Below are 26,613 nucleotides of genomic sequence, written 5' to 3'. Positions count from 1 at the left end.
AGAGTTGCCCAGCTATTAAGGGAATTTTGAGAACACTTAGCTCAAAGGAAAACAAAGGCTGAGATAAAAAAAATGTGTGATGTTTCCATTTCACAGGAAAAACTGCAAGGAGCATGGGCACACCTTATATATACTCTGGCCTGAGCAAAGTCTGTTGGGAACAAGGCCAGAGCATGGACCTTTCTTGACTAAAATTTGCAAAGATGAAATCGGGCTTCTCTGCTGTCATCGCAGTTAAACTGTTGTGCAATCTATCCATTTTGAAGCACAGACATGATCTGACTTTTTTCTTTGTTGTCCATAGTCTAATGAATGCTCACCATCAGGGCAAAATGTGGCATTTTTAAAAAGCTTTTTTGGAAAGCTGACTGGATGATTTTAACCTTCCTTTGGCAAGTAACTTGTATTTGCTTTCTGGCTACTTATTCATGTTTTATGGTTGCTTCAAGATTCTTTAGTGTTTCTCTTATTGTTGTGGTGCTATAAAACACCATGCTGTTTATGGCAGATAATGTGGCTTACAATTGACTTTTCCGCTTTCTCATGGTGATTAGTGAGAATTTAAAACAGGGATGGCTAAAGTTTGTCCCAGGGGACCTGATCAGACCCCCAAGCAAATTTTTCTAGCCTCTCAGCAAGACCCCATTGAGTTTGATGGCAAAAAGAACAAAAATAAATAAATCAGCCCAGCACCCTGATGGGGTTGCAATCAGCCCCCAACATTCATCAATTGATCAATCAATTGATCGATCAGATGATAATTAACTACAAACCCCAAAATTTGGCAAACCCTCCAAACCTATGCCATGGATAGAGGAGGTTAACCAATCGTGTCTTAAAGACACAATCACATATTTTGAAAAGGTGAAGGAGCTACTGGGTGTGATCCCATGGTCAGAAATATTCAATGAGAAGGGAGTTCAAGAAGGATGGTTGTTTCTAAAAGGAGAAATACTGAAGGCCTAAATGCAGGCAATACCAACAAGAAAAGTGGGAGGCATCTAAGGAAACTGGTGTGGCTGCATAAGGAGCTTACAGATGAGCTGAGAGTCAAGAAGGGCATGTATAAGAAATGGAAGAAAGGGAAATAACAAAGGAGGAGTATACCTGAGTAACCAACAGTTGCAGGGGGGAAGTCAGGCTGGCTAAAGCTCAGAATGAGCTCAGGCTTGCAAGAGAGGTTAAAAATAATAAAAAGGGTTTCTTTGGCTATGCTCAAAGTAAGAGGAAGAACAAGCTAGTGGTAAGTCCTTTGAGTGGGGAACATAGAGAAATGCTATTGGGTGACAGAGAAAAGGCAGACTACTCAAAATGATGTAAGGAGGGAGCTACAGTCCAAGATAGGAAAAGATATAGCAAGGGAACACCTAGCTACTTTAATTGAATTCAGATCTTCAAGACCTGATGAGCTGCATCCAAGGGTACTAAAGGAGCTTGCAGATGTAATTTTAGAGCCTTTGTCTATCTTTGAAAATTCTTGGTGAACACCTGAGCTCCCTACAGACTGGAGGCGGGCAAATGTTGTCCCCATCTTTAAAAAAGGGGAAAGGAAAACCCAGGTGACTACCAACTGGTGAGCTTGACATCGATACCAGGGAAGGTCCTAGAACAGATAATTCAACAGTCGGTCTTTGAGCATTTAGAAAAGAATGCTGTGATTACTAAGACCCAGCATGGGCTTCTCAAAAATAAGACATGCCAGACCAATCTGATTTTTTAAAAAATGGAATTACAAACTTGGTGGATCAGGGAAATGCTGTGGACATAAGGTAAAGGTAAAGGTACCCCTGCCCGTACGGGCCAGTCTTGACAGACTCTAGGGTTGTGCGCCCATCTCACTCAAGAGGCCGGGGGCCAGCGCTGTCCGGAGACACTTCCGGGTCACGTGGCCAGCGTGACATCGCTGCTCTGGCGAGCCAGAGCCGCACACGGAAACGCCGTTTACCTTCCCGCTAGTAATCGGTCCCTATTTATCTACTTGCACCTGGGGGTGCTTTCGAACTGCTAGGTTGGCAGGCGCTGGGACCGAACAACGGGAGCGCACCCCGCTGTGGGGATTCGAACCGCCGACCTTTCGATCAGCAAGCCCTAGGCGCTGAGGCTTTTACCCACAGCGCCACCCGCGTCCCCGCTGTGGACATAGTGTATCTTGATTTCAGTAAGGCTTTTGACAAAGTCCCCCATGATATTCTCATGAGGAAGCTGGTAAAATATGGATTGAACAAGGTAACTGTTAGGTGGATTTGTAGCTGGTTGACCGACTGAATCCAAAGAGTACTCATTAATGGTTCCTGATTTTCCTGGGGGGAAAGTGACAAGTGGGGTGCCTCAGGGTTCTGTCCTGAGCCCAGTGTTGTTTAATGACTTGGATGAAGGAATTGAGGGATGCTCATCAAATTTGCAGATGACACCAAACTGGGAGGGGTAGTTAATGGCACAGAAAACAAAATCCGAATTCAAAATGACCTTAACAGATGGAGAACTGTTAGCGCAAGCTAACAAAATGAATTTCAGTAGGAACAAATGTAAGGTTCTGCACTTAGGCAGGAAGAACCAAATGCAGAAATATAGGATGGGGGACCCAACACCTGGCTTACTAGCAGTACATGTGAAAAGGACCTAGGGGTCTTGGTGGACCACAAGTGTAACATGAGTCAACAGTATGATGCAGCAGCAAAAAAAAAGCAAATGCTATTCTTGGCTGCATCAACAGAAGTCTAGTGTCCAGATCAAGGGAAGTAATAGTATCACTCTTTTTTGCCTTAGTCAGACCACACTTGGTCCAATTCTGGGCACCACAATTTAAGGAGGATGTTGACAAGCTGGAACTTGTGCAGAGGAGGCAAACAAGATGATCAAGGGTCTGGAAACTAAGCCTTATGAGGATCACTTGAAGGAGCTGGGTATGTTTAGCCCGGAAAAGAAGAGACTAATAGGAGATATGATATCCATCTTCAAATATCTTAAGGGGTGTCACATGGACTAGGAAGCATGCTTGTTTTCTCCTGCTCCGGAGGGTAGGACTCAAACCAATGGCTTCAAGTTGCAAGAAGGGAGATTCCAACTAAACTTTCAGAAAAACTTTCTGGCTGTAAGAGCTGTTCAGCAGTGGAACAGACTCCCATGAGAGGTGGTGAAGTCTCCTTCCTTGGAGGTTTTTAAACAGAGGTTGGATGGCCAGTGTGGTGTAGTGGTTAAGAGCGGTAGTCTCGTAATCTGGGGAACCGGGTTTGCGTCTCCGCTCCTCCACATGCAGCTGCTGGGTGACCTTGGGCCAGTCACACTTCTTTGAAGTCTCTCAGCCCCACTCACCTCACAGAGAGTTTGTTTTGGGGGAGGAAGGGAAAGGAGAATGTTAGCCGCTTTGAGACTCCTTAAAGGGAGTGAAAGGCGGGATATCAAATCCAAACTCTTCTTCTTCTTAGCTGAGATTCCTGCGTTGCAGGGGCTTGGACTAGATGACCCTTGGGGTCCCTTCCAACTCTAAGATTCTATGATTTATTATATGTCTTGAAATTCTGGCTGGGCTCCTCACCTCACCTCTACCATTCAGTGTGGCACACAGCCTGAGAAGTTGATTTCAGTCCCAAAAGCAAGAATCCTATTAGATTTAAACACTATGTGGATGTTTTTGCTTCTCAGGCAATTGTTAGGGAGACCAAGAGTGCATTGCCAAACCCTGCCTGCCTCCATGTGCCACTTACCTCTTGTTTGCACTCCTCCAGGTGTTACAGGGCTGTCTTCTGTAGGGAGCCTCTGTATATGATCAAGAACCAATGCAGGGAGCTTTTACAAGTAGAGGAAGCTCCCTGCTGCACACAATCATCCTTCAGTTCATGGAGGGATGTAAAGAGGGAAATGGTGACACGCTTGGTGGGGGTCTTTCCAGTGTACCTTCTCTTTCTCCTTTGAGGCAAAGAAACATCCTCATAGAGTTCTGGTGGCCATTGGATCAGGCTCAGATTTCCCACTGATGCAACTGCAAGAAAGCCGTAGATGGAGTACCTAATTTACTTGCATTCTTCACCTGAAGGGAGAAAGATGGAACTTTGCAAGATTCTAGAAAACCAAGGTTGAAGATGAAGGCAGGCAGGCAGGCAGATTGCAAGAGTCTGATGAACTGAATTCCTGTTGTGTTTGTTTCCTTCTCCTTTGCAGCAGACGGTAAAACTAAGGTTGAAACTAGAGGTGGCTTTCTCTCGACAGCTGCTGAAGGTCATCAGCCATTTAGCACCATATGGTGTAATAGAAAGCTGCTTGGTGTGTGGAGCCTGTTAACTAGAAAGGTGCTCAGGGTGTGGGCAACAGTAAGCTGCTTTAGGAATTGTTTGCAAGAAGCATCGAAGTATTATGTGGATTAAGATGTGTTTGCACTGTTTGTATGCAGGTTATTATGTTGCAGTGGATTAATTTAAGTTTAATACTTAGTTTGATGTCCAGAACAATAAATTAAAGTGGAATATCAGTGAGACACTGATGGGGCTGGCTCTACAGAGTAGTATAATTTATATAGTACAGTGCCTCCTGCTGGAAGAAAAGTACATTCTGGCAGACTCCTCTCACTTTACTGTCATCTTACAGAGACCAGCCCAACCATTAGGCAAAGTGAGGCAGTAGGCTCAAGTGGCAGAAACTAACCTGTTGCTCATAGGTGTTCCCGGGATAGAAAGAAAATTCAGCTGCCAGTTTCTGTACCTGGAATTTGGTTTGTGTGTGTCACCATCTTGTTCTTTGTCTCAGGCAGCAAAATGCCTTGGGCTGGCTGCTTGTTTTCGCATGGGTAGTGGGGAGGAGGGAGAGCACTAGAATCAGGCAGGGCCTGTAAAATAAGTTGCCAACTGCCTGGTGACAATCCTGCCAGTGCAGATCCAGAGCGCTGCCAGAAGAATGTCTCTCTTTGGCTAGTTTTGAGGCAGAAGCCAGTGTGCCTTTTGAAACATAGTATTCATAATGTGGTTGACTGATGACAGATGCTGGCATACTTTTTTGTTAATGGAATTTGCTTGATATCTGTATTTGCTGGATATTGGAAGAAAAACAGAATTTTGGCATGTCACAGAGATTAGAAGGTTTAATCTAGATTCCCTATTTGGATTTAAAACGTTGTGTAACAAGTTGGAACGCTAATGGTTGGGTGGGTGGTGCAATAATGAATCTTTTCTTTTTAGTCTGATCTCTGCTGTGAACTCATCTTGTGACCTTGATAGACGAGTAATAGATTAGCTATGATGATACACATTTAATAAATTTGTTACTGGATTAAATCCTGGAGCTGCAAGAAAGTCATAATGGTCCATGAATTAGCCCTATTAAATCTGTGTGACGCGAGTAGATGAAATAGCAGTGTGGATAAATTATTTCACAAGAATGGAAATGGCAGGGGCAGGGTGTCTTATAAAGGTGGTAGTAAGAGATAATTAAAGCTTTGAAGATGCCAGCCCCTTTGTGTTTAATGGATCATGACCACAGTTAAGTGTGCATAGGATTGTTCTCTCAGGATCATGCTCACAACTATATGACAAGGTATACATAAGAGTTTGGATTTGATATCCCGCTTTATCACTATCCGAAGGAGTCTCAAAGCGGCTAACGTTCTCCTTTCCCTTCCTCCCCCACAACAAACACTCTGTGAGGTGAGTGGGGCTGAGAGACTTCAGAGAAGTGTGACTGGCCCAAGGTCACCCAGCAGCTGCCTGTGGAGGAGCGGAGACGTGAACCCGGTTCCCCAGATTACGAGACTACCGCTCTTAACCACTACACCACACTGGCTCACAACAGCCCAACAATGCAACAACATAAAACCCCCAGCAGCATACAAATCAATATAGCTACCGTAATTTGACCCAACAACCCCCACCCCCTCTCTCACACAAAGAAAACTCATTGCAATCAACTGAATGCAACCAACCATGCTCTGGGCTCTCCAACCTCTTGCATCGCCAACAAAAGCAAACAAATAGACAAATAAAGAACCTATCCTCGTGACCCTACACATACACTAAGCAAAAGTATGAAAGATCATTACTCACCCTTCTTTCTCCCCCCCTACTCCTCCATTCTCTCCCCCATAACCTCACAATGTCTATGACAGCAATGTCTCACACTGAATGTAATCAACCTGTAGAAAGGATTCTATGAATTGAAAACAGAGACATTGTATGTACTGTTGTTATCCATGAAAATCTTTCAATAAAAAGATTTTTTTAAAAGAAAAAAGAACTATATGACAAGCCACCTTTGGGATGCTAAATTGCTAATGTCCTCTGCACCTTTACCAAATATCAGGTTTAGGAACCACTTGTGCTCATCTTTGGTCATGTGTGTGTCTTCTTTAGCACCCAGGTCTCCATTATCCCTCTCTATCTGCTGCTTGGGGTGGCTTTTGGCCAAAACATGGTATATCAATAAACCAGAACAGAACACAAGGAATAATAGACAAGGGCCATAGCTCAGTGGTCAAGCACACACTCTGCATGTAGAAGGTCTTAGGCTGGATCCCTGATTTCTCCAGATAGGGCTGGGGAAAATGCCTGACCAAATGCCTGGGTAGCCACTTACAGAAAGTGTAGAAAATATTGAGCTAGATGGACTTATGGTCTGACTTGGTATAAGGCAGTTTGCTATGTAACAGGGAAAGGTTGCAGCTCAGAAGTAGAAAACATGCTTTCCATACAGAAGGTACCAGGCTGCATCCGCTGCATCTTCAAATATGGGAGATGCCCCAGTTTGAAACCCAGGAAACCCATTCCCCATCAGTGCAGAGACAGTACTCAGCAAGATGGAGGAATGTTGAGACTTGGGTGTTACGCAGCTTCTTATGTTCCTAATGTTTGAACTACACTCCACCATGTACTGTGGTAGCATGTCAGTATCACATGTAGAGGTTGAAGAATCAACGGGCAGTGAATTTCCTGCATTGATAGGGGAGCAGACTAGATGGCCTTTGAAGTGCCTTCCATCTCTGTGATGTTATATTTTTGAAAGGTACTTGCCACTGGCATGCTAACACCCGCTTCCTGGAAGCTCTATCTGGTTCTGTTAAACCCCTTCTGCACCCTTGCCTTAGGAATTATACTGACACATTTGGGCTCTCTACACAGCTTTCTCCCTGAAGGATATCTAAACAGCATATGAGAAGCTAAAGCAGTGGGCAACAGGAGAGAAAGCATTTATCAATGTTAAGATGTCTGATCAAAGAGCATTGATCAAAGACTGTGCTTATGCCCCAGAGAGCTGACAAACAGAACCAACAGTATCTGGCAACCTCATGCCTCTAGAAGTTTTGGATTGTCAGTTCCTGACAGCATGAAGAGGACAAAGGCTACACTTCTGAGTGTCTTGTGATCAGGTTAGGAGACACTGGGTGATGCTAGAGTGACACACAGGATTAGTATCCATCCAAACATTCTAAAATTACCTTCCAAATAGCCAACTGAGGAATTTCATATTTCCTTATTTTGACAGCACAGAAGTTGCGTGACCTGCCACTAATGCTTGCTGATTTGAAAGGGTACTTTTAAAATTAGCCTGTCTTGTAAAAAGAGAGCTTTTGTATATTGTGTAGATTGCTATAGGGAAGAAGTGGCTTCTACAAACTTGTTGAAAACTGGAAATGTATTGTATTCCTTCTGCTGTTCTGCAGTTGCTAACTGATTTGGTTCACTATTCGTCTGGATGGTGCCCTGGATGGATTGCTAATTGGTTCTCATATTGCATGTAGAAAGTGTCCCAGAGATGCAGAAAGCCTCACAAGTCTCTTTCTGCTGTTTTTATGCAACATCAGCCCTGCCAAGTTCATGGTCTCTCTAAGGACTGGTGGAGCAGGATGCTGAGCTGATGGCTCTATTCCCACCACACATGTCATCTTTATTCATGCAGTGGCTCTGGGAGTCAGGATTTCCCAAAATGAGCAAGAAAGTGCAGCTTTCTCCTGGCTTCTGCGGGCCACTTAACTCATTTCAGGAAATCCCAAGTCCCTCTTGCACAAGATAGCAGCTATATTTGTGTTTTGAAAAAGCTGTCCTACTCCCTCCAGTCAAATAAAGAAATGTGCCTATTTTAAACCAAAATATCAACTGGGTTTGTTTCAATCTGTTTGGAGACAGTAAACTTGGTGGTTGGAATTAAGGGAGAAGCATCCTCCCTCCTCCTCTGTTGCCAATGCTATGGATCTGCTCCTTCTTGGGCACTGCAACCCTACACAGAACAGGCCTGTCTCTCCGACCTTTTGAGTCAAGAACATGGAGCACATAACACCTCTGCCTTATCAGGATTCAGCTTCAGTTTACAGGCCCACATCCAGCCCACCAATGGTTCCATCTTTCTATCTCCCTCCTCTCTGCCTCCTGTGGGGCAGTGTGAGGAGGCACCTCTCTTTGGAGCGGGGGGGGGGGGCAGCTCAGAGACCAAGGGCAGCATCTGCAGCTGCTCTGAGAACTCCCAAGGAGAGGGGAGAAGAGAGGAGGCTAAGGGAACACTCCACAAGGGAGAGTGTTCGAAAAGGGGTGAGGGGCTGCTGGCTCTGCAGGCAAGGGGTGACATAACTGGGCTCCTGAGCCCCACAGGGGTGCCGCAGAAAGAATGTAGTTGGTCAAGGAAGCTGTGGACCCAGAAAAGGTTGAAAACCTCTGCTTTACAAGATAGCTGTCAAGCTCAGTGACATTCCTCTGCAATCTACAGTTTACCTATAGTAGTACAATTGGTCCTCTTAGGCCAATGAATATAACTACGGATTTGGGTGGAAAATCACATACCTCGCTACCTACTGCTGAAATCAATGGAATGCCCTATTGTGACTAGTGGAAAAGCAGGCCCAAGATATCTCATGCTGAGCTTCAAAAACAGAAATAATTGCTTATAATTGCATTGGGCTCAAAGCCAGGAGACTGGGAGATTTGTGAAATATTGCCTACTTTAGAGTCTACAGCATCAGGATTTTTCTATTTCACCATCTACGTTCCATCTGGTTGATGTATTGGTGCTTTAAGACTGATGTATTAGAGGTATCAGAAAAGTGATAATCCTCAGATTATGATTATTTGAGCAAAGCAATGGGTTTTTGACATTTTGTTTTGGCATAAGAATACCTTCAGGCCCTCATCTTGCCACCCGCCTAGCTACCACAACACTGTCATAATTTCTTCTACTTAAACTACCTTATTGCTTCTTAGGTGGATCATCAGAACCTAAACTGAACCTGGAATTCTGGTCATCAATACATCATTCTGATTGGTGCATAAGCCTCTTTGGTGGCTTTTTGTCTGTTGACCAAAAATCCATGTCTCTCCTGTAAGAGAGAGTAAGGTTGCTTGAAATCTTCACGTCCAAGCATATAAACTCACCATTGATAGTAAAGGGCAAGTAAATCCAAACATGTAGTGTTGCATGTACTAACTAACTCACATCTGTAGCTGTTGTTTCTTCTGGTAGCTGCGTCTCTGAGGCATGCGTCTCTACATGCACTTTGGTTTGGAGTCCTTGCCTCTATTAGCTGATGAAGAGGAATCTGACGCCTGGTCCCTAACAGATAAAGAGGACTGGAGGTCTCCCATCTTTGCTCAGTGGCAACAACCTTGGAGACAGGACACACACACACACACACACACACACACACACACACACACACCCTGCCCCTGTAACAGCCAGTTTGGGATATGCATTGCTGCTGTTTAGGAAGAGTAGCAGATAAAGAATATGAAATACACTGATATCTGGCAAGAGAGGCCAGCAACAGAAGGGACAGAGTAAAGAACAGAGACACACTACTGTATTTTAATTAGATTCAAGAATTAACCATTTGCTCCCCAGCTGGAAATCCTCCCCACAAAGTACCTCTGTACAACAATTAGGCTTGAAAAAAGCTTTCTACTGCCTACAGTAGAAGGCTGCCCCTCACCCCGCAGCCTAACTGCAGTGGAAAGGAGGAGCAAGGAAAGCATTCAGCAGGCTTTTGATTTCCCTTTTTCCTGTAGAAGTGCTGTATAGTATAGGCAGCATATGTGGCTCACCTCTGACAGTTTCTCCTCACAACGACCTGTGAAGTAGGTTAGGTTGAGAGAGAGTGATTGCTCCAAAGTACCCAGTGAAGTTAATGGCTGACTGGGGATTTGAACCCAGGTCTCCCCAGTGCTAGACTAACACTGTTGTGTTATATGGGCTTATCATGCTCTGTTAAAGAACTGTTCAAATTCCAATTGAAATATGATTGAGTTGGTTTACGCAGCATAGTCAAAGAAAGATGAGCCCCCACCTTAGATAACTGCAATTTGAGATCTGTGCAATTAATACCCACACACCGTCTTGTACAGCTACTGTTTGATTTCCTTTGCCTGAAATAGTTCCCTCAGAAACTGAGATGCTAAGTTCTTTTCTCCCTGAAGAAGAAGTGAACTACAGTAAGTAAGGATGTGTGAGGACTCTTCCGCACAGCACTTAACTTTCCGCAAGAGGCAACACTCTCACCTGATACCAACTTACAGGGAGGTAAGTTATAATGCAATTTTACATCTATCATCTCCAACCAGACTTTCAGAGTGTCTGCAGACTGTCAGCATTTTGCAGGAAAGGTTCCAGCGCATGCTGGGGAATTCAAGTTTGCACAATTATAGTGGATTAAAGCACTCTATTGTTTAGTTGCAAGAAATCCATTTCTAAGGGACCTTTGAGGTTAGGAAAGGAACAGGGAAAAGCACTGAAAAGTATGGAAAGATGTATAAACAGCACACGATAATGAATGCAGAATTAATGCTCTTTGTCACATAACCTCCTTGGAAATATCTCAGAGCAAATGTTCAAAGAAGACTGGGTAGGGCCAGCCCTATACATTTGGCAAAATGGTACTTCCCTCCCCACCAGGAAAGAACTGGTAAGGGAAGATCTACATCAGGAACAAGAAGTAAAGATTGGTATCAGACTCTGCTGCCACAGTGAATTCTGCCACCTGTTGCAGTTGCCTCAGCTTGCCTCATGGGTGGGCCAGTCCTGATGGCCAGTGGTACAGTGTAACCACAACATAAACTGTTGTTGTTTAGTCGTTTAGTTGTGTCCGACTCTTCGTGACCCCATGGACAAGAGCACGCCAGGCACCTCTGTCCTCCACTACCTCCCACAGTTTGGTCAAACTCATGCTGGTAACCTCGAAAACACTATCCAACCATCTCGTCCTCTGTCGCCTCCTTCTCCTTGTGCCCTCCATCTTTCCCAACATCAGTGTCTTCTCCAGGGAGTCTTCTCTTCTCATGAGGTGGCCAAAGTACTGGAGCCTCAGTTTCACGATCTGTCCTTCCAGTGAGCACTCAGGGCTGATTTCCTTAAGAATGGATGCGTTTGATCTTCTTGCAGTCCATGGGACTCTCAAGAGTCTTCTCCAGCACCATAATTCAAAAGCATCAATTCTTCGGCGATCAGCCTTCTTGATGGTCCAGCTCTCACTTCCATACATCACTACTGGGAAAACCATGGCTTTAACTATACGGACCTTTGTTGGCAAGGTGACGTCTCTACTTCTCAAGATGCTGTCTAGGCCTGTCATTGCCCTTCTCCCAAGGTAAGTTGCCGTGTTGGTCTGCCGTAGTCGAAACAATATAAAAAAAATCCTTCCATTAGCACCTTAGAGACCAACTAAGTTTGTTATTGGTATGAGCTTTCGTGTGCATGCACACTTCTTCAGATCTGTGAAGTGTGCATGCACATGAAAGCTCATACTGTACCAATAACAAACTTAGTTAGCATAAACTTTGTGCAAGTAAATCGGGGTGAATGCTCAATAAACAGGTAATCTGGCTCTCTTCTTGGAAGCACTAAAGAGAATTACGTTTTGACAAAACACCCCAATAGCCTGCTTAAAATCTATGCTTTGGTGATTCCCATTAGTGATGCATCTCCTGACTGATAATGTCCCAAAGTGAAGCCATGATTCTTACTCACACATAGTAATTGGTTATTTGCTTAGCTAGTTACTGACTGTCAATCATGCTGCTAGATCTGATTTTCCCAGTTGAAAATCCTCTGCTTGTTCTCATGCATGGCCGCTACTCACAGACAAAGTTGGAATGCCCCTTGGCTGGAATAGCTATATATGTGGCACAATGCCCAACTGCCAGTGCTATAAGCCAGTCACAAAACTCCTGTGCCAGAGTTTACACTGAGACCCAATTCCAGTGTAATGTTCTGCCCTATAAGAGTGTTCTTGGAATGAATCCCATGGAGGAATACTTGTGGAAACCGTTGTGACAGAAATAAAAATCCATGGCTTCCCAGGAAATGTCCAGGAGTGGGGTACCATATACCTGCAATTGGCTTCTGCCTGAGGATCTTTAAGCTGTAACATGGACACTGATTTTCAGTTCTGGCACGTTTTCCACATGTATTTCTTCTTGGGAACACTGTCAGTAGCATCCCTATGGAGGAAATTATCACACCAGCTCTGCCAGCATTAGAGATTCTAGCAAAACGTGCTGCCCACCATTTAAATGAGGCAAAAGAATACAAGCAATATATTTTTGTGGGGGGAAAAGATGGAGCTGGCAAGATCACTGTGTCTTAGTCTGGGTGCCAGTTCCTTTGCAAGCCATCAGGAAAGGAGGTGGAAAAAGTAATTGCACCATTGGCACATATGGGGTGAATTGTCATTTACTTACGGTACTCTGATTTTTAAGGGAAATTTGCCCATTGGAAACAACAGAAGCTGTTTATAATGGCCAGCTTACAATGATCAGCTTATAATACTTTGATGCTCAAACAGTGCCTGATCCCTCATGGATCACTGAAAATCATGAGTTCAATAGATGAAGATCTGCAGATATTTAGTGTTTTGCCGATATTTAGAGAAAGACATTATTACAGTGGTGACGACTACCATTAACTATCTTTCCATAGAGAAAGTGCTGTTAAAGAATTGCCAACTACTTTCCCATTCTGGCAGGGGTGTCATCTTGAATAAAATATTTGGGAGGCAGATAAGCCCCACTCCACATAATTGATCACAAGATGAGGCACACATACACCATTTGAATGGCAATGCCCATCAACTTTTGGGGGGCAGCCCACTCAAATATTTTATTGGGGGGAGCGAAGGAACCTCAGCTCCTAAGAGTTGACTCCTGGTATTGCTGGCCAGGACCAGACTTGCTTAGTTTCACAAGAAACAACACCAGTGTATTTGAAATCATTCTTAGTAGCATTATACATACAGCAATAATATGACTATATACAGAATATTAAAAGCTGGGAAACAGAAAAAGCTGTGTTCAAGAGATAGAAATTCAAGAGTCAGCTTTGATTGGGTAGACTTTGACAAGACACTATCCACCTCTTCCCAAAATTTGGTTCAAAAGACACATCTTCTCTTGAGGACACTTGCTTCAGGAAGCTGCATCCAACTTTATATTCCCTAAAGCAGAGAGACCTTTTTTTGGCTCTAGGTCCACATGCAAGTAGAAGGTGTGATCAAAACTGGGTGTGGCCACCAGTATCCCACTCATACAGGACACTCAGCCTTTATCCTAATGAATTGACTGATTTATCAAGCCACTGCCATGTGTACTCATTTATTTTATTTTTTTGCTGGCCTGTTGCAGGGTGGCAGCAGAAAAATGTGCTTGGGTGCCTGTATGAGGTATCTAAGTTGAGAGTTAGCTGCTGTTTTAAATTTGTGTTTGTAAGCATTGCACATTTTGTTTTTAGTATGTATGATACAGCAAGCCTCCTAAAGATACTGACCTAGATTTTTATTCTTTAACTTTGCTATTTACTCATAAAACGGGCCCATCTAACAAGTAAATAGCAGGCCTGCAGAATGATCCGTCCCTCTTTTGCCAATCCACACACTTGCTTGCATTGCATTCCATGACGTAGGTAGTTAATGTTCAGAATGTCTCAGGTTCAGTCCTTGAATCCCCTGCCTGAATCTCCTGGAGAGGCACTGCCTGTCAGTGTGGCGTATACAGTGGTACCTCGGGTTACATACGCTTCAGGTTACAGACTCCACTAACCCAGAAATAGTCTTCAGGTTAAGAACTTTGCTTCAGGATGAGAACAGAAATCGTGCGGCGGCGGCACGCAGCAGCGGGAGGCCCCATTAGCTAAAGTGGTGCTTCAGGTTAAGAACAGTTTCAGGTTAAGTACGGACCTCCAGAACGAATTAAGTACTTAACCCGAGGTACCACTGTACTGAGCTAGTTGGACCTGTAGTTTGACTTGGGATAAGGCTTGGGATAAGGAAGCTTCCTATGTTCTGTGCACTTGTCTGTGTAAAATTTCTTGTTGCCGTCGGTTAAATACAATACTGTGATACAGATGCATCCTAAAAATGTGGTCCTTTCTTCCAGGCTAAGGTACCCAGTTATAAACTGCCACCAATCAGTCCAGATTTTTTAATCTTATCAGGGGAGTAGATAAGGAGTGGTGATTACGTGAGGAATGGATGGTGATTGTGTGGGTATTAACTCTCTGTGGAAGCAAAAAAAATTCCTTCCAGTAGCACCTTAAAGACCAACTAAGTTAGTTCTTGGTATGAGCTTTCGTGTGCATGCACACTTCTCTGTGGAAGGTTCCTTTTAAAACAGAAAGTAGCTTTTGTCTGGCTTTTGACTTGAAACCTGGACCATTCAGCTGAGTTCTACCTTTATGCACTGATCAAATTGTCTTGGCAGTAGGGATACATTTCCTTTCCACCAGTCATGCAGCCTTTTGCAAGGGGTAAAACATATGCACAAAACATGTTTGTTTCAGCTCAATACTTGCAATATTTTTATTATTGATTTTCTTTACTCAGGAACACAGATATTAGGACCACCTGAGAGAAGATTTTCTTAGGACTGGATGAACTTGCTGTTTCTCACACAGATATTTTCTTTTCCATTCTATATTTTAGTTGCCTCACCTACGTGGCAAAAAATTTGAATTATGAAGTAAATGCTCAACAGATATTAAATCTTATCAGCGTGAAGGGATGGGGGGAAAGCCTGCTTTGCATCCACCTGACAGGCAGTGGCATAAATAAAAACCAGAGACATCTCAGTATGTGAATACAGAGACTTAAGGGCAATTCTGTGATAAGATCTCAGCAAGGATTGGCTTACTCTTCAGTGAGGAAATGTTTGTGAAGCTGATAGTAGGTAGAAAACACAATAGAAAAAAGAACCTGAAGCCTTTGCTTTAATCTGGCTTAATTAAGGAAATACTGGGGAGAGGCAACATTAGATGTTTGGTCCTTTTAGGTAATGAATGATTTTCACATAATGATTTTACGAGGGCAGGGTATAAAAACATCAAACAATCGGCCAACAAAAAGTTTGTATATTTTGAATCAGCAATGATGATTTTCTTCCATTGGTAGTTCTCTGAACAATCAAGGAAGTTTATTACCCTGCAATTAGCATCTTACAATAGCATCTCTTTATCATCTGGTGAGTAAACAAACACATCAGCTCAAAGTATCACCAGAACTGCCTAATTAAATCATATAGTAATATAGTTTCAAATGTGGAGATGGAAAGCCAGGAGTAAGGAGTGCTCCTGGGATCCTGTTTTGTTTAGGATCTGCATTTGATAACACTGGGCAGAAAATCACAATGTCTCTGAATCCAAATAGGACACAAGGCACCTGCATTTAATTATTGCTAGGGTTGTGGAAGGTAATTAAATTAGTTTAAGCTTTATTGAAAGCTGAGGTATTTTTATGTGAGCGATAGGCCAGCTTTGGATGCATTATTTGTTCTCTACATGACTGTGATGGTATCAGAGGATTTAGGCACATGCTGCATATAGCAGAAATTAGATAAGATACAATTATATCTGTATCTTATAAAACTTAATAACATGATTGTGCATTAGAAAACTGGGGTGTACTATAGCACATCTTGCCAAAAAATGTCAAGCAGGTGGTTGTTCTTCAAGTCTTTACTAGAAAATAATTGCAAGCCATTATGAATCACAGTTCCCATACAAAATATGAAGATTATAATGCAGAGTTTACATTACACCCATCAATCACCAATATGGAGATAAATCCAACCTGTACAACAAGGTTGTTGACAACTAGTATCTCTTAATTTCAAACCACTTCCCTCCAACCCTCACACTATGAAAAAAATCTCTCAATCTCACCCTAATCCCCATCTGCAATAGAGATGGGTTTGGAGCAAAATTGTATAGTTTTATTTCTCAGCTCCTGCTGCAAAAGCATTAGTAGGGCAATTTGTAAGTTTATAAATTTAAAAACAAATAAACAAATTTCCCCCTAAACAAAATGACCTGAGTTTGAAAGAGGGCAAACTTTTGGAGTGGAGTAAGAGATGCTGCTGCCAAATTAAAGCCGTAATGAAGTCCTACATGTCTTCACTGTCTCCTTTGGCTACCTGACATTGAGTGAAAAGGAAGAAGGAAGTTCTGTCTCCAGACAAAGGAATTATTAGTCTACATCTTTTTAATGTCAATGCTTTTAAACAAAGGAGAGACAGCATTTCCATTAGACATTAAAAGTTTGAAATTGTTATTAACTAACTCCTTCAATACTTTCTAGGCATGAGGAAAGGGCTGATCACTGTTTTTAGTCTCCTTCAGACATGCTTTATATTTTATTAATTGCAATATTTTAATCCCATCTTTCCTCCAACAAACTCAGAGCAGCTTACATGGTTCTCCAACCCCCAACCCCACCATATTATTCTCACAAGTGTGAAGTAGCTGAGAAACTTTGCTTGGCAACTTTGGTGATTAAGTGGTATATAAACAGCTGCAATAAAAACATAGTTATTTACTTTTGCAAAATTATACAACATTTTCCATCCAAAGCTTTTCAATGCACCTTTCCATCTGAAGATGCATGTCCTTCTGTTTAACATTGTGTTTATCATGGCTGCACCAGTATATTAATACAAGTAAAATGTGAACAGCAGGTGCCTAACCATTTAGTTCACATGCCTAGAAGGGGAAGGGGGATAATTCTGTCTGGCAAGCAGACATCCTTGCGCTGATGCAACAATCAGAGGAGCTCAGTGTTAACTCCTCCCATTAGGTTTATTTTGAGTAAAACCTAGTTGAATGTCACCCAATAATAATACAATAAAAATGGAGTATTTCTTTGTAAAGAATCCCTTTGACGAAAATTGGCCAAGCTGTATCTGACCCACACTGAGATTCTATCAGCATACTTGACTGCATGTGCTGGCCTTCTAGAATGAAAGAACCCTGAGGCAGTGAGTTTGGCCACCTGATGACACATAGAAACTATGAGAGTGATCTCAAGCTTCCTTTCCCACAGGCCAGGAGGCACCACCATGCTTCAGTCCTCAGCATTTTTAGGTCTGTCCAAAGTTCACCCTTATGATTACCAAGCAATTGAAACAGCTTTTCTAGAGCAGGCAAAATGGCCAAAGTGTATGGGCAAAATGTTGAGACGAAATGGGGATGAGTGTTACTTGCCCCTCCTCAAAGATGCAGCAGCCTCAACAGTTTTCAAAGATGTCTAATGGTTGTGCCAGCACCTAATGGCAATTAACTTTTCTTTCAAGTACAGTACAGTCTCTCAGGTCTGGGGGGAAAGTGTAGTAAAGCCTTGGGATTAATATCTTTTAAAAATTCTGCACAAGATGCAGTACTAAGGAGTAAAATGTTTAAAAGAACCTTGGTCAACCCACCAGTTTTTATGTCTATATGTAATATGATTTTAAAAGTGGATGAGTGGAATGGTTATAATCCCTGGATAAGAATAATTGTGTTATTGTCCAATGTACAAGGTTCTGTTTCTATTTCTCAGCATCATTAAGTGCCTTAACATTTATGAAGCGTACCTTGAGTGATCATGCCTGGTAGAAGGATGACTTTCCCCTTTGATGTGGCAGAAGAACCGTTTCCCATCTGTTTAGTGTCACTGGATTTGTTCCCCATTTCTTTCTAATATGGAGCAAATGACAAGATATTAAACATTTATCCTTTGGGAAAGGCAAAATTGGTCTGCCTTAGTCAATTTCAGGGTACAATGACAGGTGAATCACAAATTAAGAGAGCTCATGGCAAACAGCACTTTGACAAGAATTGTAATGCATCTCAAAAATAAGTTTTACCCTTGGTTTCTTGGTACACAATACTTTAGTTGTTTAATTGTCTAGGTTTCATAGACAGAAAACTCTTTTGGTTAGGAGAAAGCACAATCACTATATGGCAATTGTACGGACAATTGTTTGATCAGTGTGTGCACACATGGAAATCACGTACTGGCAAACAACATTCCACCCTGATTGCCAGTGTGTGTGCTTACTACTCGGGAAAAGTTTAGTATTTCAAGTGGTCTTTACATAGTGACAGTATCTTGCTACTCTTAAGTTTTGATAGCAGGTCACGTTTACAAATACCTGATTTTCCAGGCTTTATACACTGTACTGGGAAGTGCCTATGATGGCTCATTTAACTGGATGTTTTCTCTTAAGTGACATATGGACCTTGCAAATGTTTTATAAAAATGCATGTAAATTGTTTTTTAATTTTTTTTTTATTAATTTCCCATTTAAACAAATATAATCACATCATTATTGTCCACTTTACCTCTTTGGCTCTTTAGAGCCTATCAACTTCCTTCCCTCCCACCTCTTGGCTTTCAAAGTTAACCTTTATATCACAGCATTTTATATATTTTCCAGTTCTAATAAGACTATCACAAAATCCCTCAAAATTTAAATAAATAAAGGTTAAAAAAAAATCTCATTAGAAATCTTCAGATAACCCTACTAGTGTTGTTAATTGCTTACAATGATCTTTCAAATATTGTATAAATTTACTCGTCGGTTTTGGATTTCCCCCGTCAGCTTTGCCAGTTCTGCAAAATGCATGCAAATTAAGTCATCATGGCTGCTTGAAAAAAGGGAGTGTTTTTGATTTATCACAAATGTTATGTTATATGAAATGTTAATGTATTATATGAGTTCCTACCCTTTCCCCTATGGTGTTGTGTATTGTATCATTTAGAGAACCAATACTGTCATTGGTGAGGGAAGAGGACAACTCCATCCATTTCCTTCCTGTAAGGATTCCAACCGCTATCAAGTCTAGTGTCCGCTCCTATGCGGCAGGAGCAGTTCTGCTCTTTCTGCCTGGACCTGCTTTGCTCCCAGATCTGCCTGGGGTGGGTGAAGAATTTTCTTGGAGAGGGGATAATCTCCAATACAGAATTATATAACTGCATTGTAATAACTCTAATAATTGATGTCTGGGGTTGCTTTCTTCTTCTACCCTCCCCATCCCTCTTTCCTCACGTCATGTCCTTTAGATTATGAGACTGAGGGCAGGGGCTCTCTTACTATTGATTTTTGTAAGTTTACCTGGCAGACTTTTTAGCTAAAGAGCAGGGTATGAATGTGTAAATAAATAAAGACGCTGTTGCTCTTGTACAGATCATTTCCAAACATTTCATTCCCTCAGAGATAATAATAATTTATTATTATTTATACCCTGCCCATCTGGCTGGGTTTTCCCAGCCACTCTGGCCGGCTCACAACAGAATTAATGATGATAATAATAATAATAATAATAATAATAATAATAATAAAGCGATAAAACATCAGACATTAAAAGCTTCCCTAAAGGGAATAATAGCACTCAGAGAGATTGTTCCTGCTCTCAGGCCACCTTTCGTAGATATTCTTTACCTGGTTTCCCCAGCTTTGGCACTGTGGACTTTGATCTGATTTTACGTCCTTAATGTAAGTGACTAAAACCAACCATAAACATGCTTGTTCAAGAAGCAACTCCCACTGCCCTGAATGGGACCCTAGTTCAGGACTGCAGGTTCATCGATTGCAGGGAACACAGATGTCTGGAGGGTGTGTGCAGGGCCGGATTTAGGTTTGACGAGGCCCTAAGCTACTGAAGGTAATGGGGCCCTTTGTCAACAACAAATTGCTGCTGTTTTTTGTGTTGAATATATGCTACATGGTAATTTATGGGCCTAATAGGTATCTAAAGCCATTTGCACATAACAGAATATGGATTTTATCAAAGTAATTGTTGAACTGAAATACAATTAATAAGTATATTAATAGTGAAATTCAATTAAGAAGAAGTATACTTTTGGGGGGGGGGCCCAAGAGAGCGGGGCCCTGAGCTATAGCTTGTAAGTAAATCCGGCACCGGTCTGGAGGGTGTCACAATTTCTGTGCAATTCGGAGTGCTAGGCTCAGACACCCTCAGGGCAGGGATCCACCTGCCCCTCTGCAGCAAACGGAACAGTGTGCTAACTTCTAAGGAGCACATTTGCTGAGGCGAACCTGGCTGAGTTTCAGTTGCCAAGAAGGGGGGGGAGGCGGTCACTGAAGTCACGGCTTACCGTATCACAGGCACCGTTTCCAATTCCCCGCATAATATGAAGTGGGCAGGGCGTGTGTGTGTGTGTGGGAATTGCCTCTGAGCATATACAGAGTACCCCGGGAGGGAGACAGAGGTTACATTTAGGTGGGCTGCTGAAGCCCCAGAACCACTTATATATATATATATATTTTAAATACTAGTTAATAAGGGGCCCTTTTGTCGACCCCTTACTGAGCGAGACCGAGGAGCCCACTGGCGGCCACAGGGAGACCCAAGGCAGCCCCGCTGCTTTCTGGCAACGCCGCCGCCAGCTTCTACGTGCAGAAACGCCACTTTCCATTTGCCCCTGGTGGATATTTCCCCGCCTCTCCCTCGCGAGCGGCGCCCCCGCTACAAAGGCTTCCCCCTCAGGCAACCTCTCTCACACAAAGGCGCCTCTCTCTCTCTCTCTCTTATAAGGAGAAGCCGCTGGCTCTTTGCGGTGGGTGGGGGAGGCCAGCTGGTCAAGCCGCTCTCTCTCTCCCTCTGACCCGCCAGCGCAAGAGCCCGCCCTTTGCCTCTCGGCTCCTCCTCCTCGCCGCAGGCAGGCTCCCCGCCCGGCCCGTTATAGTGCGTGAGGGGGCGGGAGCGCCTGCGAGTAGCGCTCGGGAGACTGTCTGGAAGGAGAGACGCGAGAGACGCGGCGTGGGGAAAGGGCAGGAGCGCGTCGTGTGAGTGCCGCTGCGTGCAACGGGTAGGGAGCGCTTCGGCTGCCCGGCTGGGGAGGCGGGAGGCAAAGTCCTCTCTCGGGGCTCCTGGAGCCCGCGGCGCTCCACGTGGCGCGGCAGAAAGGGGTGGGCGCCGGCCGTCTTGGGGGCAGCTTTTCGGTCTGCCCGCCAGCCCCGGAGTAGCACCAGCGCGGGGAAATGGAGGGGGGGCGCGCGGACGGGCGACCCGAGCCTGGGGAGCCGGGCACGAGGTGGAAGGGGCGCGTGGCGACGGTGGGGTGGTGCTGGCACAGAGCTGTGGGGAGGGTTTTAAGCCCCGGGGGATGCACTAAAGCGAGGAGGTCCGAGGCCCAAGGTGGCCGGCCACCCTGCCACGTTGGCCATGGCGAAGGGGGTCCCGTTACTGATCGTTTATCGCTTTATCTTTAAGTGAGGACTGCTTGGGTCAGGGGCCATTGCATTCGTCTGTTTCCTGATTCCTGGGGATTTGCTGGGCTGGCGGGGAGGAGAGGGGACTGGTTGGCTAGTTTCTTTGTTTGAATTCAGCATGTGGTGGTTTGGGGGTGCATGGCGAAGAAGGGTTCGTTAATGTTTCTGCTATGTATCTAACCAAGGGTTCGAGTTGGGTATGAGTAGTTGCGCGCATGGCTTGCTTGCTTTGCATGCCTGCATTCGTCTTGAGAGATCAGAGGATATCTGACTTCCCTGCTGCACAGGCGTGCATCTCTCAGCGCTGAGATGCAGGTTTTGAATATAGATAAGCCTATCTAGCCCTCACTGGGTAGCCCTAGCAACTCACCTCAAAATGATTTGCAGCAGAAGTGCGAGAGGGCTTACCATATTCCTTTAAATGTCCTATTATACTTGACAATCCTCAATTTCTCACCGCTTGGTCGTAGTTCAATGTGTGCTCTGCCTCCACTTCAAATACTTTTGTTGGACTTAATGTGAGGTGGTAAATTAAAAGTTCTATCTTTGATGGCTTTCACACACTGATGTCTTCACTAGATGTTGCAACCTCCAAGTGATGGCAACCATGTGTGAATCGACTCTTAAGTCTAGAACCAGTGGATTACTTACAGTGAAATACAAGGATGTGAGCTTGCCTTGTGAGATGATGCTAACAGGTATGTGGGACTGCTTGCAGTTCTGGTTGTGGCAAATGAACAAACATTGTTCCTTGAGTGCATCACCTCTTGTATCTTTTGAAAAGGAGACAAACCTTTAGGAATAAAGCCTTGCCTGTTTCTTGTGTGAGCTCATCAGCATTTCAAAATAGGCACTCTTTGGACTGGGGGAGGACAACTTTCTCACAATGTGATTTGCCTAGTTTACTGTGCCTTCTTTTGGTGACATTTTGAACCTTAAAGACTGCTGACACATCAGGTTAGCTTAAAGCATTCTTGGGTACAGAAGCAATTGTGCTGAACTGGCATACTGTCTGTTGTTTTCTTCAGGCTCAGCAGTTAAACCTTCCCAATAAGGAACCAGTAATTCTGTGTCCCTCTCTGTTTACAATTTTTAATAAAGAAAGTTACCCACCTATTTCATACTTTAGTTATTTCTTGCATTTGTTGACCACCTTCCTTGGTAACAATTTCTTGCATGACCTGAGTTTTGTTGTATGGACCTATTGTCATATGGAATCTCAGTTCTATGTCAGGAAACTATGTTACGGAGTTGCTCAGGTCTCTATATCTTTTGAAAAGTACTACAGATGGTTACATAGCTTGAGGCACAGTTATCAATAGGACTGAATCATTGTTCCTGCTGTCTGAGAAAGCTGATCAGGTTATGATTATGATATATTCTTTTGCATTTTTCATTTTCAAGCTGTTAATGTCTTCAGTTTTAAGTAAAATATTAATTGGTTGCTATGCAGCACACTGTACAGTGGTACATCAGATTACATACGCTTCAGGTTACAGACTCCGCTAACCCAGAAATATTACCTCGGGTTAAGAACTTTGCTTCAGGATGAGAACAGAAATCGTGCTCCGGCGGTGCGGCGGCAGAGGGAGGCCCCATTTGAGCTAAAGTGGTGCTTCAAGTTAAGAACAGTTTCAGGTTAAGAACAGACCTCTGGAATGAATTAAGTACTTAACCCGAGGTACCACTGTATTTCCAGATACAGAAAGGTGTTTCCAAACTTTTTTGCTTCTTCACAACTTCAGTACTTATTAAACTTTATTAAAATTTTATACTAGCAAAAGTGATTGGGTGACTTTAAATACATTTATTATATTCTGTCACCTCTGCTTGTACCTGCTTTCCTACAAATTTGATGATGAGAACCTTCTAATTACACAGCAGCCAATCATGGAAACATGACTGCAGTTAGAAAGCTGGAGAGACATGGATGCATCTATGATAAAGAAGGCTGATCGCCGAAGAATTGATGCTTTTGAATTATGGTGCTGGAGGAGACTCTTGAGGGTCCCATGGACTGCAAGAAGATCAAACCTATCCGTTCTGAAGGAAATCAGCCCTGAGTGCTCACTGGAAGGACAGATCCTGAAGCTGAGGCTCCAATACTTGGGCCACCTCATGAGAAGAAAAGACCCTGATGTTGGAAAAGATGGAGGGCACAAGGAGAAGGGGACGACAGAGGACGAGATGGTTGGACAGTGTTCTCAAAGCTACCAGCATGAGTTTGACCAAGCTGCGGGAGGCAGTGGAAGACAGAAGTGCCTGGCGTGCTCTGGTCGGACACAACTAAACGACTAAACAACAACAACAACAAATGATATCTATGATAATACCACAGAAAACAAATGGCCTGTAATGTACATGCAGTACTGGAGACCCATTTCATTTTTATGTTTAAGGCAATGGGATGATTGCTCATTGTTTTGCTGTGTGATCTGTTCAGTGTATCTTTGCCTCAGCATGTGTGTCTGTCTGAGTTCTGCATGCATTTGATTAAGCCATGTTGATGGTGGTTAAGCACCTATTTCTGCACATTTCAGAAATGTTGCAGTCGCTTTAAGAAGAACTGCCCAGTAGAATATAGTAGTGCTGCTCACCTTCTGGTTTTGCAGCTGGCTGTTGTTAAAGAAGGAACAAAACAACTCCTTTGCACTTTGCCATTTCAGGTACAGCCTTTTGGGGATGAATGCATGCCAAGCCAGTGAAGGGAGAGGGAACAGCCTTGGTTTAGGCAGACATTCTTTATAACTTCTGGCCCATATTTCCAGTCCTGTTGTTACAGCTTGGCTGTGGATATGCCTGTGCCAAGAGGCATTTCGTTTCTCATAGTTGCAGATAACTCTCTAAAATACATTCTGGTTGCATCATGTTGCAATCATAAGCTGGCCAAGTGTCAATCAAGGTAGCATTGAGTGTGTAGTATGTTTTGTGTGTCCTTGAGTCTACCACCTTGGCTCTAGGCATGCATACCTGGTCAGCATCACCTATATTTTTCCACCAACCTTGTTATTTCAGTTTACCAAACACTTTCCCTATTTCTCTTTCATTTCTCTTATAGCCCATAGTACCATATAGCTTTTTGCATCCTGACATTCTGAGTTCCTTGCCTTCCTTGGTGTTGCTGGTTGAGTTCTGAACAAATAAGGGTGTGTTGGCACCTGTGAACTTTGCAACTTATCTTTTCATTCTAGTTCTCCCCCCCCCCCCATTGCCCTGGTACTAATCTTTTCGCATTATCTTTTATATATGTATTTCCTCCTTTTAAGACTGGTGGCTTCAGCTTTTTTCCTTTAGAAAACATTTCCTAAAGTAAAGCTGCATTTCCATAATTGTATGCATGTTAATAGCATAATAATGGAAGGCAGGGGAAACTTTATGATGAAATGGATGTGTCTGAGCCTGTGCAAGGCTAGAACAAGTATCTCTTTCCTACTCTATAGCTTCTAATTCATATTAATTATACTTTAAACCAGCCTTCATCTCCTAGTGAATAGTAAAAAACATTAGTGAGGTGTATCGTGAATAGGCATGTTTTGGCAAAATTGTTCTGGAGAAAGTTTCCATAATGAGGGAAAGGGCACTGGCTGGGAAAGATACCATGAAATAGTTAGATCTGGCTGATCATGGGATGATATCAGCTCTTTCTATAGAAGGTAAACTGTGGACAATGACAGTAAAGCTAGATATGGTCTGAGGCAGGGGTCAGTGCCGGAGGACGGGGGAGCGCGTGCCCATCCGCGTGTGCACACACTATTTCCGGCGCACTTCCCGGTCGGAGGAGCACCGGAAATAGCTTGTGCGCATGTGCACAGGCGTCCTCCGACCCCAATGTGCACTGGAAATAACGCGTGCACATGCGCAAATAATGCTTGCGCATGCGCTCAAGCTATTTCTGGTGCTCCTCCGACCCAAAAGTGGGCGGCTGTGCAGCGCAGTGCTGGTAAGAGTGGGCGGTGGGGGTTGCTGTGGGCCGCATAAATGAGTCCCTCAGGTCTTAGTTTGGGGACCTTTGGTCTCAGGTGTTCATACATCTTTACTCCTTTTAAACTTTTGCAAATAACTGATGAGATTTTCTTGACAAAATAATAATCCATGGCTATATATATTTTTTGGATAATATGGAAAATAATAGCTTTTGCCATTTTTCATTAGGAGTTTGATGCAAGGGGGAAGGTTTAAGCCTCTCCCCTATGCTATGATCCAAATTCAGACCTCTCAACAACCCTTTGGAAAGTTTAAATGAAAGCAGAGATGCAATCCACTCGTTTTTGCTCTCAGTGAAAGATCATGGAGATATAGACCACATTATTTCTTTGTATGATTACATTCAAACATAATAAAAGCCCCTCCAAATCCTGCCACGTTCGACATTTTGAAATTCCTTGACTTCAGTAGGAACAATTCTTTGGATAATTTGGCATTGTTTTAAAAGCAGTTGAGCATTTTTCACTCTCACAATTTTACAGTAGATCAACTTGAAATGTAATTCAAACGAAACTCTGATTTGCTGTACAGTGAGAACTGTCCAAGCAAAGCTTCCTGCTCCTTATGGAGCATTATCCATGAATCTTGTGCTTCTCATGCAATCTAGAGCTGCCAGTGGATTAACTTCTTTAACAGAGCTGTTTTGATCTTAGCTACTTAACTGAATACTAACCCACAGCAGTGAGGGTTTATATAACACTTTGGCAGCCCGATCCTATAGTTCTCCTGCGCATAACTGTGGCAGAAACCACAGTATAGTGGCGTCATACATTAAATAAAAGGAGTAGGGTCATAACAGATAAAGAGTGCCCCCACCGCAATACCTGCCTGTACCCTTTAACTATCTGTGTTCAAAGCATAGTGTTGCAGAAGGAATTTGAAGCAGGGCTGTTATGACTAGGACCAGGAAGACAGTTCAAACAAGATAACTTGTACACAAGAATATACTGTAAGAAACCGTCCCTGTGGAAAATTATTCATGCTGCTTTCTAACCTTGGAGCACACACTGTAAAGCAGGAAAAAGATTTCAAGGCTTTGTGTGGCCAGGCACCTGCTTTGGTTTATTTATTTATTTCCGGTGGTTGGATTTGTTGCTTGACACATATTTTGGCATTCAGAATAGCAGGTTCTCCTAATGCCCATTCTTTTCATTTTTTAAAGATTTTTACTGTTGGAGGGACGCAGGTGGCG

General features: G+C 43.3%; 1 protein-coding gene and 1 long non-coding RNA gene across 3 annotated transcripts in view; one reads left to right on the top strand and one right to left on the bottom strand.

Moving 5' to 3' along the window:
* Nucleotides 1–20,698, bottom strand: part of LOC114599379 (uncharacterized) — a 38,073-nt gene extending 17,375 nt beyond the window's left edge. Inside the window, exons 1-2 of the long non-coding RNA XR_003707296.2 lie at nucleotides 20,321–20,698; nucleotides 17,793–17,895 (exon numbers count right to left, since the gene is read on the bottom strand). This is a non-coding gene — a long non-coding RNA (uncharacterized LOC114599379). The remainder of the gene's footprint in view (nucleotides 1–17,792; nucleotides 17,896–20,320) is intronic.
* Nucleotides 20,699–20,880: 182 nt separating this feature from the next.
* The window catches only part of SLC16A1 (solute carrier family 16 member 1), a 41,837-nt gene continuing 36,104 nt past the window's right edge, over nucleotides 20,881–26,613 (top strand). Inside the window, exon 1 of one of the 2 annotated variants that reach the window (XM_028734514.2) lies at nucleotides 20,881–21,011. The gene's annotated coding sequence lies outside the window, so the exon portion shown is untranslated. Of the gene's footprint in view, nucleotides 21,035–26,613 lie in introns of both variants that reach the window. The other variant, XM_028734515.2, reaches the window with a different exon arrangement.

Source organism: Podarcis muralis, chromosome 5 (assembly GCF_964188315.1).
Source record: "Podarcis muralis chromosome 5, rPodMur119.hap1.1, whole genome shotgun sequence".
Classification (NCBI taxonomy): Eukaryota; Metazoa; Chordata; class Lepidosauria; order Squamata; family Lacertidae; genus Podarcis; species Podarcis muralis.
The sequence above is the reverse complement of the archived record's forward strand: the minus strand, read 5'-3'. Positions and strand labels throughout refer to the sequence as shown.